This window comes from Bufo gargarizans, chromosome 1 (assembly GCF_014858855.1).
Source record: "Bufo gargarizans isolate SCDJY-AF-19 chromosome 1, ASM1485885v1, whole genome shotgun sequence".
Taxonomy (NCBI): Eukaryota; Metazoa; Chordata; class Amphibia; order Anura; family Bufonidae; genus Bufo; species Bufo gargarizans.
The window spans coordinates 520,602,814-520,616,990 of NC_058080.1; the positions used below are offsets into that span (position 1 = coordinate 520,602,814).

General features: G+C 47.0%; 1 protein-coding gene across 1 annotated transcript in view; it reads left to right on the forward strand.

Moving 5' to 3' along the window:
• The window catches only part of SEZ6L (seizure related 6 homolog like), a 447,576-nt gene that overhangs the window by 102,766 nt on the left and 330,633 nt on the right, over positions 1-14,177 (forward strand). The gene's annotated exons all lie outside the window — the stretch shown is intronic.

Here is a 14,177-nt window from a genome sequence, read left to right on the forward strand (position 1 = left end):
AGGCATAAAAGGCTAGCTCTGGCCACGTGGACAATTTAGAGACCCAGAAGTTGAATGGGGCCGAACCATCAGTCAGTACGTGGAGGGGTGTGCACACGTACTGTTCCACCATGTTAGTGAAATGTTGCCTCCTGCTAACACGTTGCGTATCAGGTGGTGGTGCAGTTAGCTGTGGCGTGTTGACAAAAGTTTTCCACATCTCTGCCATGCTAACCCTGCCCTCAGAGGAGCTGGCCGTGACACAGCTGCCTTGGCGACCTCTTGCTCCTCCTCTGCCTTGGCCTTGGGCTTCCACTTGTTCCCCTGTGACATTTGGGAATGCTCTCAGTAGCGCGTCTACCAACGTGCGCTTGTACTCGCGCATCTTCCTATCACGCTCCAGTGCAGGAAGTAAGGTGGGCACATTGTCTTTGTAGCGTGGATCCAGCAGGGTGGCAACCCAGTAGTCCGCACAGGTTAAAATGTGGGCAACTCTGCTGTCGTTGCGCAGGCACTGCAGCATGTAGTCGCTCATGTGTGCCAGGCTGCCCAGGGGTAAGGACAAGCTGTCCTCTGTGGGAGGCGTATCGTCATCGTCCTGCCTTTCCCCCCAGCCACGCACCAGTGATGGACCCGAGCTGCGTTGGGTGCCACCCCGCTGTGACCATGCTTCATCCTCATCCTCCTCCACCTCCTCCTCATCCTCGTCCTCCTCGTCCTCCAGTAGTGGGCCCTGGCTGGCCACATTTGTACCTGGCCTCTGCTGTTGCAAAAAACCTCCCTCTGAGTCACTTCGAAGAGACTGGCCTGAAAGTGCTAAAAATGACCCCTCTTCCTCATCCTCCTCCTCCTCCTCCTGGGCCACCTCCTGTTCCATCATCGCCCTAAGTGTTTTCTCAAGGAGACATAGAAGTGGTATTGTAACGCTGATAACGGTGTCATCGCCACTGGCCATGTTGGTGGAGTACTCGAAACAGCGCAACAGGGCACACAGGTCTCGCATGGAGGCCCAGTCATTGGTGGTGAAGTGGTGCTGTTCTGTAGTGCGACTGACCCGTGCGTGCTGCAGCTGAAACTCCACTATGGCCTGCTGCTGCTCGCACAGTCTGTCCAGCATGTGCAAGGTGGAGTTCCACCTGGTGGGCACGTCGCATATGAGGCGGTGAGCGGGAAGGCCGAAGTTACGCTGTAGCGCAGACAGGCGAGCAGCGGCAGGATGTGAACGCCGGAAGCGCGAACAGACGGCCCGCACTTTATGCAGCAGCTCTGACATGTCGGGGTAGTTGTGAATGAACTTCTGCACCACCAAATTCAGCACATGCGCCAAGCAAGGGATGTGCGTCAAATTGGCTAGTCCCAGAGCTGCAACGAGATTTCGCCCATTATCACACACCACCAGGCCGGGCTTGAGGCTCACCGGCAGCAACCACTCGTCGGTCTGTTGTTCAATACCCCGCCACAACTCCTGTGCGGTGTGGGGCCTGTCCCCCAAACATATGAGTTTCAGAATGGCCTGCTGACGTTTACCCCGGGCTGTGCTGAAGTTGGTGGTGAAGGTGTGTGGCTGACTGGATGAGCAGGTGGAAGAAGAGGAGGAGGAAGCCGAGAAGGAGGAGGTGGCAACAGGAGGCAAAGAATGTTGCCCTGCGATCCTTGGCGGCGGCAGGACGTGCGCCAAACAGCTCTCCGCCTGGGGCCCAGCTGCCACTACATTTACCCAGTGTGCAGTTAGGGAGATATAGCGTCCCTGGCCGTGCTTACTGGTCCACGTATCTGTGGTTAGGTGGACCTTGCTACAGATGGCGTTGCGCAGTGCACACTTGATTTTATCGGATACTTGGTTGTGCAGGGAAGGCACGGCTCTCTTGGAGAAGTAGTGCCGGCTGGGAACAACATACTGTGGGACAGCAAGCGACATGAGCTGTTTGAAGCTGTCTGTGTCCACCAGCCTAAATGACAGCATTTCATAGGCCAGTAGTTTAGAAATGCTGGCATTCAGGGCCAGGGATCGAGGGTGGCTAGGTGGGAATTTACGCTTTCTATCAAATGTTTGTGAGATGGAGAGCTGAACGCTGGCGTGTGACATGGTTGAGACGCTTGGTGACGGAGGTGGTGGTGGTGGTGTTGGTGGTACATCCCCTGTTTGCTGGGCGGCAGGTGCCAACGTTCCTCCAGAGGCGGAGGAAGAGGCCGAGGCGGCAGCAGCAGAATAGGCCGAGGCGGCAGCAGCAGAAGAGGTAGCAGGGGGAGCCTGAGTGACTTCCTTGGTTTTAAGGTGTTTACTCCACTGCAGTTCATGCTTTGCATGCAGGTGCCTGGTCATGCAGGTTGTGCTCAGGTTCAGAACGTTAATGCCTCGCTTCAGGCTCTGATGGCACAGCGTGCAAACCACTCGGGTCTTGTCGTCAGCACATTGTTTGAAGAAGTGCCATGCCAGGGAACTCCTTGAAGCTGCCTTTGGGGTGCTCGGTCCCAGATGGCGGCGGTCAGTAGCAGGCGGAGTCTCTTGGCGGCGGGTGTTCTGCTTTTGCCCACTGCTCCCTCTTTTGCTACGCTGTTGGCTCGGTCTCACCACTGCCTCTTCCTCCGAACTGTGAAAGTCAGTGGCACGACCTTCATTCCATGTGGGGTCTAGGACCTCATCGTCCCCTGCATCGTCTTCCACCCAGTCTTGATCCCTGACCTCCTGTTCAGTCTGCACACTGCAGAAAGACGCAGCAGTTGGCACCTGTGTTTCGTCATCATCAGAGACATGCTGAGGTGGTATTCCCATGTCCTCATCATCAGGAAACATAAGTGGTTGTGCGTCAGTGCATTCTATGTCTTTCACCGCTGGGGAAGGGCTAGGTGGATGCCCTTGGGAAACCCTGCCAGCGGAGTCTTCAAACAGCATAAGAGACTGCTGCATAACTTGAGGCTGAGACAGTTTCCCTGGTATGCATGGGGGTGATGTGACAGACTGATGGGGTTGGTTTTCAGGCGCCATCTGTGCGCTTTCTGCAGAAGACTGGGTGGGAGATAATGTGAACGTGCTGGATCCACTGTCGGCCACCCAATTGACTAATGCCTGTACCTGCTCAGGCCTTACCATCCTTAGAACGGCATTGGGCCCCACCATATATCGCTGTAAATTCTGGCGGCTACTGGGACCTGAGGTAGTTGGTACACTAGGACGTGTGGATGTGGCAGAACGGCCACGTCCTCTCCCAGCACCAGAGGGTCCACTAACACCACCACGACCATGTCCACGTCCGCGTCCCTTACTAGATGTTTTTCTCATTGTTATGGTTCACCACAACAACAAATATATTATTTGGCCCAATGTATTGTATTCAAATTCAGCGGGATATAAATTTGAGGCCTAGTATTTAGGCGCTGGGTGACCGGTATGGATTTAGTGACAGAATTAGACTTGGAAATGCACAGAAGCGTGTGTGTGTGAAGTTATTCTGAATGACCCTATGTGCACCTTCAATATTATATACCCTTTTAGGGATAGATTTCAAATAGCTCTGATATAGCAGAAACCACTAAATTATGAAATTGCTAAATTGGGAATTGTACTTCAACCCAGAACAAAAAATGTGCTTTGACGGACACTAAATATCTTGCCCAGCAACAACAGTACAGCGGTGGGTAACGAGAGATTTAGAGGGATTTAAATTTGAGGCCTAGTATTTAGGCGCTGGGTCACCGGTATGGATTTAGTGACAGAATTAGACTTGGAAATGCACAGAAGCGTGTGTGTGAAGTTATTCTGAATGACCCTATGTGCACCTTCAATATTATATACCCTTTTAGGGATAGATTTCAAATAGCTCTGATATAGCAGAAACCACTAAATTATGAAATTGCTAAATTGGGAATTGTACTTCAACCCAGAACAAAAAATGTGCTTTGACGGACACTAAATATCTTGCCCAGCAACAACAGTACACCGGTGGGTAACGAGAGATTTAGAGGGAATTAAATTTGAGGCCTAGTATTTAGGCGCTGGGTCACCGGTATGGATTTAGTGACAGAATTAGACTTGGAAATGCACAGAAGCGTGTGTGTGAAGTTATTCTGAATGACCCTATGTGCACCTTCAATATTATATACCCTTTTAGGGATAGATTTCAAATAGCTCTGATATAGCAGAAACCACTAAATTATGAAATTGCTAAATTGGGAATTGTACTTCAACCCAGAACAAAAAATGTGCTTTGACGGACACTAAATATCTTGCCCAGCAACAACAGTACACCGGTGGGTAACGAGAGATTTAGAGGGAATTAAATTTGAGGCCTAGTATTTAGGCGCTGGGTCACCGGTATGGATTTAGTGACAGAATTAGACTTGGAAATGCACAGAAGCGTGTGTGTGAAGTTATTCTGAATGACCCTATGTGCACCTTCAATATTATATACCCTTTTAGGGATAGATTTCAAATAGCTCTGATATAGCAGAAACCACTAAATTATGAAATTGCTAAATTGGGAATTGTACTTCAACCCAGAACAAAAAATGTGCTTTGACGGACACTAAATATCTTGCCCAGCAACAACAGTACACCGGTGGGTAACGAGAGATTTAGAGGGAATTAAATTTGAGGCCTAGTATTTAGGCGCTGGGTCACCGGTATGGATTTAGTGACAGAATTAGACTTGGAAATGCACAGAAGCGTGTGTGTGAAGTTATTCTGAATGACCCTATGTGCACCTTCAATATTATATACCCTTTTAGGGATAGATTTCAAATAGCTCTGATATAGCAGAAACCACTAAATTATGAAATTGCTAAATTGGGAATTGTACTTCAACCCGGAACAAAAAATGTGCTTTGACGGACACTAAATATCTTGCCCAGCAACAACAGTACAGCGGTGGGTAACGAGAGATTTAGAGGGAATTAAATTTGAGGCCTAGTATTTAGGCGCTGGGTCACCGGTATGGATTTAGTGACAGAATTAGACTTGGAAATACACAGTAGCGGGTGTGTGTGAAGTTATTCTGAATGACCCTATGTGCACCTTCAATATTATATACCCTTTTAGGGATAGATTTCAAATAGCTCTGATATAGCAGAAACCACTAAATTATGAAATTGCTAAATTGGGAATTGTACTTCAACCCAGAACAAAAAATGTGCTTTGACGGACACTAAATATCTTGCCCAGCAACAACAGTACAGTGGTGGGTAACGAGAGATTTAGAGGGATTTAAATTTGAGGCCTAGTATTTAGGCGCTGGGTCACCGGTATGGATTTAGTGACAGAATTAGACTTGGAAATGCACAGAAGCGTGTGTGTGAAGTTATTCTGAATGACCCTATGTGCACCTTCAATATTATATACCCTTTTAGGGATAGATTTCAAATAGCTCTGATATAGCAGAAACCACTAAATTATGAAATTGCTAAATTGGGAATTGTACTTCAACCCAGAACAAAAAATGTGCTTTGACGGACACTAAATATCTTGCCCAGCAACAACAGTACACCGGTGGGTAACGAGAGATTTAGAGGGAATTAAATTTGAGGCCTAGTATTTAGGCGCTGGGTCACCGGTATGGATTTAGTGACAGAATTAGACTTGGAAATGCACAGAAGCGTGTGTGTGAAGTTATTCTGAATGACCCTATGTGCACCTTCAATATTATATACCCTTTTAGGGATAGATTTCAAATAGCTCTGATATAGCAGAAACCACTAAATTATGAAATTGCTAAATTGGGAATTGTACTTCAACCCAGAACAAAAAATGTGCTTTGACGGACACTAAATATCTTGCCCAGCAACAACAGTACAGTGGTGGGTAACGAGAGATTTAGAGGGATTTAAATTTGAGGCCTAGTATTTAGGCGCTGGGTCACCGGTATGGATTTAGTGACAGAATTAGACTTGGAAATGCACAGAAGCGTGTGTGTGAAGTTATTCTGAATGACCCTATGTGCACCTTCAATATTATATACCCTTTTAGGGATAGATTTCAAATAGCTCTGATATAGCAGAAACCACTAAATTATGAAATTGCTAAATTGGGAATTGTACTTCAACCCAGAACAAAAAATGTGCTTTGACGGACACTAAATATCTTGCCCAGCAACAACAGTACACCGGTGGGTAACGAGAGATTTAGAGGGAATTAAATTTGAGGCCTAGTATTTAGGCGCTGGGTCACCGGTATGGATTTAGTGACAGAATTAGACTTGGAAATACACAGTAGCGGGTGTGTGTGAAGTTATTCTGAATGACCCTATGTGCACCTTCAATATTATATACCCTTTTAGGGATAGATTTCAAATAGCTCTGATATAGCAGAAACCACTAAATTATGAAATTGCTAAATTGGGAATTGTACTTCAACCCAGAACAAAAAATGTGCTTTGACGGACACTAAATATCTTGCCCAGCAACAACAGTACAGCGGTGGGTAACGAGAGATTTAGAGGGAATTAAATTTGAGGCCTAGTATTTAGGCGCTGGGTCACCGGTATGGATTTAGTGACAGAATTAGACTTGGAAATACACAGTAGCGGGTGTGTGTGAAGTTATTCTGAATGACCCTATGTGCACCTTCAATATTATATACCCTTTTTGGGATAGATTTCAAATAGCTCTGATATAGCAGGAACCACTAAATTATGAAATTGCTAAATTGGGAATTGTACTTCAACCCAGAACAAAAAATGTGCTTTGACGGGCACTAAATAACTTTCCCAGCTACAACAGGACAACGGTAACGAGAGATTTAGAGGGATTTAAATTTGAGGCCTAGTATTTAGGCGCTGGGTGACAGGTATGGGTTTAGTGACAGAATTAGACTTGGAAATACACAGTAGCGGGTGTGTGTGAAGTTATTCTGAATGACCCTATGTGCACCTTCAATATTATATACCCTTTTTGGGATAGATTTCAAATAGCTCTGATATAGCAGAAACCACTAAATTATGAAATTGCTAAATTGGGAATTGTACTTCAACCCAGAACAAAAAATGTGCTTTGACGGACACTAAATATCTTGCCCAGCAACAACAGTACAGCGGTGGGTAACGAGAGATTTAGAGGGAATTAAATTTGAGGCCTAGTATTTAGGCGCTGGGTCACCGGTATGGATTTAGTGACAGAATTAGACTTGGAAATACACAGTAGCGGGTGTGTGTGAAGTTACTCTGAATGACCCTATGTGCACCTTCAATATTATATACCCTTTTTGGGATAGATTTCAAAGAGCTCTGATATAGCAGGAACCACTAAATTATGAAATTGCTAAATTGGGAATTGTATTTCAACCCAGAACAAGAAATGTGCTTGAACGGACACTAAATAACTCGCCCAGCTACAGCACTAGGGACAGATTTAGCTGGATATAAATTTGAGGCCTAGTATTTAGGCGCTGGGTGACCGGTATGGATTTAGTGACAGAATTAGACTGGGATATGGCCAAAAAATGAACAGACTATTGCTGGTTAAATGCACTTGGTGTGACAGCTTCACCCTGATGTAGGCTTTAGCCAAAAAACAACCACACCATTGAGGGTTAAATGCACTTGGTGACAGGCGCAGCTTGCCCCTGATTTTGTATATGGCCAAAAAATGAACAGACTATTGCTGGTTAAATGCACTTGGTGTGACAGCTTCACCCTGATGTAGGCTTTAGCCAAAAAACAACCACACCATTGAGGGTTAAATGCACTTGGTGACAGGCGCAGCTTGCCCCTGATTTTGTATATGGCCAAAAAATGAACAGACTATTGCTGGTTAAATGCACTTGGTGTGACAGCTTCACCCTGATGTAGGCTTTAGCCAAAAAACAACCACACCATTGAGGGTTAAATGCACTTGGTGACAGGCGCAGCTTGCCCCTGATTTTGTATATGGCCAAAAAATGAACAGACTATTGCTGGTTAAATGCACTTGGTGTGACAGCTTCACCCTGATGTAGGCTTTAGCCAAAAAACAACCACACCATTGAGGGTTAAATGCACTTGGTCGCAGCTTGTGCTGGCGCACCACAAGACACAAAATGGCCGCCGATCACCCCAGAAAAATGTGACTGACAAACGGTCTGGGCAGCCTAAAAACAGTGAGCAATTGAGGATCAGCAGCTCAATGATCCACAGCTGCAGATCGATCAGTTAATCAAGTCCTTTGGAGGAGTTAATCTGCCTAATCTCGCCCTACTGTCGCAGCCGCAACCTCTCCCTACGCTAATCAGAGCAGAGTGACGGGCGGCGCTATGTGACTCCAGCTTAAATAGAGGCTGGGTCACATGGTGCTCTGGCCAATCACAGCCATGCCAATAGTAGGCATGGCTGTGATGGCCTCTTGGGGCAAGTAGTATGACGCTTGTTGATTGGCTGCTTTGCAGCCTTTCAAAAAGCGCCAAGAAAGCGTCACAAAAGCGCCAAGAAAGCGACGAACACCGAACCCGAACCCGGACTTTTACGAAAATGTCCGGGTTCGGGTCCGTGTCACGGACACCCCAAAATTCGGTACGAACCCGAACTATACAGTTCGAGTTCGCTCATCCCTAAAAATGACCTCCACCAGACTATACTATCTGAGCATACAGAGACATAGCCATAGTATAAGGGCTCATGCACACGACCATAGCCATTTCCGCAATCCACAAATTGCAGATCTGCAAAACATTGATACGGGCGAGAGCCTGTCACCCTTTTTTTTTTACTCCTTCACAAATGTCCTATCATTGTCCGCATGTTCTTTTTTTTTTGCCGCAGAACGGACTTACAGATGTGGACAGCACACTAGTGTGCTGTCCGCATCTTTTGTGGGCCCATTAAAATGAATGGGTCCACTTCTGATTCGCAAAAAATGCAGATCAGATGTGGATTAGTGTTGGGCGAGCATGCTCGGCCAAACACCATTTTGACTTGAGCATCGCGATGCTCGGCAAATCGCGATGTTCTGCTGAAAACCGTGTGTGCTCAAGCGCAATGCTCGAGTCTCCTCCCCGCACGTTTGGGGAAGTACTGGCACTCACTGTAATGCCGCAGCCATGTTGGTTACTGGCATTACAGTGATTGGCTGGCCGGAAAGCATCATCTATACTATATAGCACCCAATGACACGTGGTTCGGCTCAGTCTTAGGTAGAGCTGCAGCAGAAGGGACAGATAGTGTAGGGACAGGAATTTATTTATATTTTTCAGGCAGAGTTGACTGTTGAAAGTTGTTAGAGAGCCAAAAGTCCTTTTAAGGACTATTGTGTTATCTGGCTGCAATATATATTATTAGCACAACCTGCGATAAATTGCATGCAATTGTTTGGCCGCTGCTGACAGTGACACAACCTCTGCTACATCAGTGGGGTTACATTTGTGCATCCTAAATATCTGTGACATTCAGCGCAATTTTTGGGCCGCTACTGACAGCGACATTACCTGCTCTACATCTCCTGTATAACGTTTGCGCATCCTAAATATCTGTAACATTTAGTGTAATTTTTGCAGCGCTGCTGACAGCAACATTACCTGCACTACATGTCCAGTATAACATTTGCGCATCCTAAATATCTGTGACATTCAGTGTAATTTTTTCTTAGCCGCTGGTGACAGCGACATTACCTGCGCTACATCTCCTGTATAACGTTTGTGCATCCTAAATATCTGTGACATTTAGTGTAATTTTTTCTTAGCTGCTGGTGACAGCGACATTACCTGCTCTACATCTTCTGTATAACGTTTGTGCATCCTAAATATCTGTGACATTCAGTGTAATTTATTTGCGCATACACTTACAAAACCTGCGCAACTGTACGTGTGACATACTTGCACGCATATATACCATTTAATATGCTCAAGGCAAGCAGAAAGGGACGGGGAAATGGCCGTGCTGCTGATGGCAGCAGAGGCTCTGGCCCTGGGTGCGGTGAAACTGTGCCTGCTGCCAGAGCACAAGAAACACACTCATCCACGATACCTACATTCACTGTCTACGGGTCACACCACTGCCTCCTCTTCCCCTGTGTTAAGTGCTGGCCAATACCCTGTCCAAGACGCAGGCCCGGATGCCTCCCACCCTGCACCTGGACATTTGCAAGCACTATCAGCTAGCACATCCACTTCTGTGTCCCAGCGCAGCGCACAGATGTCCATACCCCAGGCCTTAGAACGAAAGCGCAAATACCCAGCCACCACCCACAGGCCATAGCACTATATGCGCAACTTTCCAAATTGCTGGCCCTGGAATTGTTGCCATTTAGACTTGTGGTCACTAAGGGCACACGTGATGTCCCATAACATCACGTGTGCCCTGACCAACACAGTTATTGGGAAGGTCCACTTAACGACTGACACATGTACAAGTGCTTTTGACCAGGGACGCTACATTTCCCTGATGGCACACTGGGTGAATGTTGTGGAGGCCGGGAGCGAGTAGTACCCTGGGATGGCACAGGTGCTACCGACGACAAGGATTGTGGGCCCTACTTCCATCAGGATTTCCGCCACCACCTACATTAGAGGCTGCAACCCCCCTTCTCCTCCTCCACCTCCTCCTCCACTTCCACCTCTAAATTCTCATCTTGCAGCACCAGTCAGCCATCAGTCAGTAGCTGGAAGCAGTGTAGCACTGCAGTGGCGAAGCGGTAACAGGCCATGCCGAAACTAATTTGCTTAGGTGATAATCAGCACACCGCCGCAGAGCTATGGCAGGGTATAAGGGACCAGACTGAGCTGTGGCTCTCACCACTCAACCTACAACCAGGCATGGTTGTGTTTGATAATGGGCGTAACTTGGTGATGGATTGATGGATTTGGAGCTTCGCAAGCTCACATACCATGCCAAGCCCACATGTTCAACTTAGTGATTCAGCGGTTTCTCAAAACCTACCCCAAATTTCCTGAGCTACTGGTGAAGGTGGGCCATGTGCGTGCCCATTTCCAAAAGTGATCGACAGCTGCCGCCGGTCTGGCAACGCTGCAGCAGTGCTTGCAATTGCCAGCTCACTGAATGTTGTACGACGTGAGCACGTGCTGGAACTCCACGTTCCACATGTTGACCAGGCTTTGTGAGCAGCACAGAGGGTAGTAGTGGAATAACAGCTACAACATGGTCGTCGCCTTTCAAGTCAGCTTCCACTCTTCAAAAGTGACGAGTGGGCATGGATGTCTGACCTCTGTGAGGTTTTTACGCAACTTTGAGGAATCAACACAGATGGTGAGCAGCGATGCCGCTATTATCAGCGTAACCATCCCACTTCTGTATCTACTGAAACTCTCACTGGTCACAATGAAGGCGGACGCTTTGCATGTGGAAGAGGTGGAAATGGGGGAAAACAGTAAACAGGGTGATAACCAGACCACCCTTAGTTCGTCTTCTCAGCGCGAATTGGATGATGAAGAGGAGGAAGAGGTCAGCAAAGTCTTGTCATTTGGGACTCTGGCACACATGGCTGACTTTATGTTATGCTACCTTTCCCGTGACCCTCGCGTTATACACATTTTGGCCAACACCAATTACTGTTTGTTCACCCTTATTGACCCTTGCTACAAAGAGAACTTCTCATCTATCATTCCTGTGGTGGAGAGGACTAGTAAAATAGTGCAATACCAGAAGGTTCTTGTGGAAAAATTGCTCCAAAAATTTCCAGCTGACTACGCGAGCGGCAGAGTACGTAGTTCCTTGGGCAACTAAGGAGGGGAGATGAGGGGAACACAAATCAGTTCCAACAGAGGCAGGTCAACACTCTCCAAGGCCTGGGACAGTTTTTTCACACTCCGCCAGCACCCTCACCCTGATGCGCGGACTAGTGTCTCAAGGAGGGAAAAGTTTTGGAAGATGGTGAAGGAGTACATAGCAGACCGTGTCAGCGTCCTCAATGATCCCTCTGTGCCTTACAACTATTGGGTGTCCAAGCTGGACACGTGGCACGAACTGGCGCTCTACGCCATGGAGGTGCTGGCCTGCCCTGCCACCAGCATTTTGTCTGAGTGGGTATTTAGTGCTGCTGGGGGCATGATAACTGATAAGAGCATCTGCCTGTCAACTGAAAATGCTGACAGGTTCACTCTATCAGAGGAAAGCGGCTGAACCAGGGGCGTTGCTATGTTAAAACATTCGGGGCCTGGGCCCTTGATATTTTGTCCCAGGCCCCGAATGTCCTTACTGCCAGATAGATGCAACTGTGTTGCTGTCCTCAAGACAGCAATACAATTGAATCTAATGCCCTGCAAAAGCTGAAGGACCTGTGGTGACATCACAGGTCATGTAATCAGTTCTAAATGCAGTAGCTGAAAAGGATGTGCGATAATGTCACCATCATGTGACCAGTTCAGGAGAGGAAGGCTCAGCAGTGAAGAGAAGTCCTGGGAAGAAGCTGTGGTGAGGTCTACTACATAAGGAGAGGTAAGTGAAGGGAGAGGCAGAGCAATGCTGGGAGTTGTGGTTATTTAACTGGGACTGTAGGTTAGGGCTGAAGGGAGGAAAGTTATTTACATGGGACTGAGAATTGAGCACTTCAGGGTGAGCATTGTAACAGTAGGGGACAATATAAATATGGGGGCACTGTGGGGGGCATTTTAAATCCAGGGGACATTAGGCGTTCCTATTACTACTGGGGGCTCTATAGGATGGACTTATAGATCCACATTATTTCTACTAAGAGCACTGTGGGGGCCTTATTACTACTGAGGGTTCTGTAAATAGCTTTATTATCACTGGGGGAGCAATAGGGGGCCTTATTTCTACTGAGGGCTCTGTAAGGGCATTATTAATACTGGATTAAGCACTCTTGATGAGCACTATCACTGTTGGGGGCACTGTAGGGAGAAGTATTAATAATGAGGGCATTCTAGAAGGGAATTACTATTGGTGCGACTATGAGGAGCACTATTACTATGGGGAAGATTATCTGTATGGCACTCATTTTTCTTCAGAATAGTATTTGGGGGTACAGAAAAGTAAGGAACCTAAGATGTCTGTGTGTCACACTCTGCAGAGACGAGGCAGCTGAGAGAAGTTGTCCGGATGGAGAAGATGATGACAGAGAAGATCTACATGAGAGGAGACGTCACCGGCTGGGAGGCATGTGAGAGGTATAGCTGTATAGCAAGTATAGTAAAATGTCTTCAGTGCTAGTGTTTGCGGTGGTGGGGGGGTTGGGGTCGGTTGGTCTACTTAGAGAATTGGTAAATATGCATTAGGGCTTGGGCCCCGAATCTTTTGAGACCCTAGCAATGCCCCTGGGCTGAACATAAAGGCACTTTAAATGTGGATTTTATGGTGTATTGAATACACTGTATTCCTATGCACCCCTTCCACCACAAAAAAGGGTATAAGGTTCAATCTTCCTTTTCTCGTCTTCCTTTTCCTCCTCTATCATATCAACATGCTTTTTAAGCTGCCCTCGCTCTTAATGTTTTAGAGGGTCATCTCAGCAGCAGACCCTCGCCCCTAATGTTTTAGAGGGTCACCAACAGTCCCTCGCCCCTAATGTTTTAGATGGTCAGCTCAGCAGCAGACCCTCACCCCTAATGTTTTAGATGGTCAGATAAGCAGAAGGCCCTAGCCCCTAATGTTTTAGAGGGTCACCAGTAAGCCCTTGCTCCTAATGTTTTTGAGGGTCACCAGCAGGCCATCAATTATCATTTTTTAAGGGTGTGCATGATGCCCTCCTTTATGTTTAATAAAGGGTGTATTGGAATGGCGGTTCCTTGTAATTTTTGGCAGTCCTTTCACTTAGTGCATAGACCTTATGAGTGTAGGAGTCCCACTACCTGAACAATTGTACCACAATGTGAATGAGGCCCTCCTTTATGTGATATACAGGTTGTATCGGAGTGCCTCTTCCTTGTAATTTTTTGCAGCACTTGCACTTTACATACAAGTAAATATACAGGAAAGAATGTTCCCTAACAATTTTTCTTCTAAAATCGATTTTATCTTCGGTTTTGTGCGTATTATTGTCAGTCTGTAAAAGTGGCGTACTACTCGGACAACATCATTCCCAGCAGCGACCTGGGAGTCCAAGATCCATCCAGACATCCTCCCCATGCTGTTCCCGAACCATTTCTGACCTTTTCCTGTGAACCAGACACCCTCCCCTCTTCAGAGCAGGGGGTGCCTGGTTTAATGCTCTGGTTCTGCCATTGACTTCCATTGTGTTCTGGTGCTCTGTAGAGCACCCGAGAATCCCAAAGTGTTCTATTTGAGCACCAGAGCACTTTGGTGCTCGATCAACACTAATGTGGACCA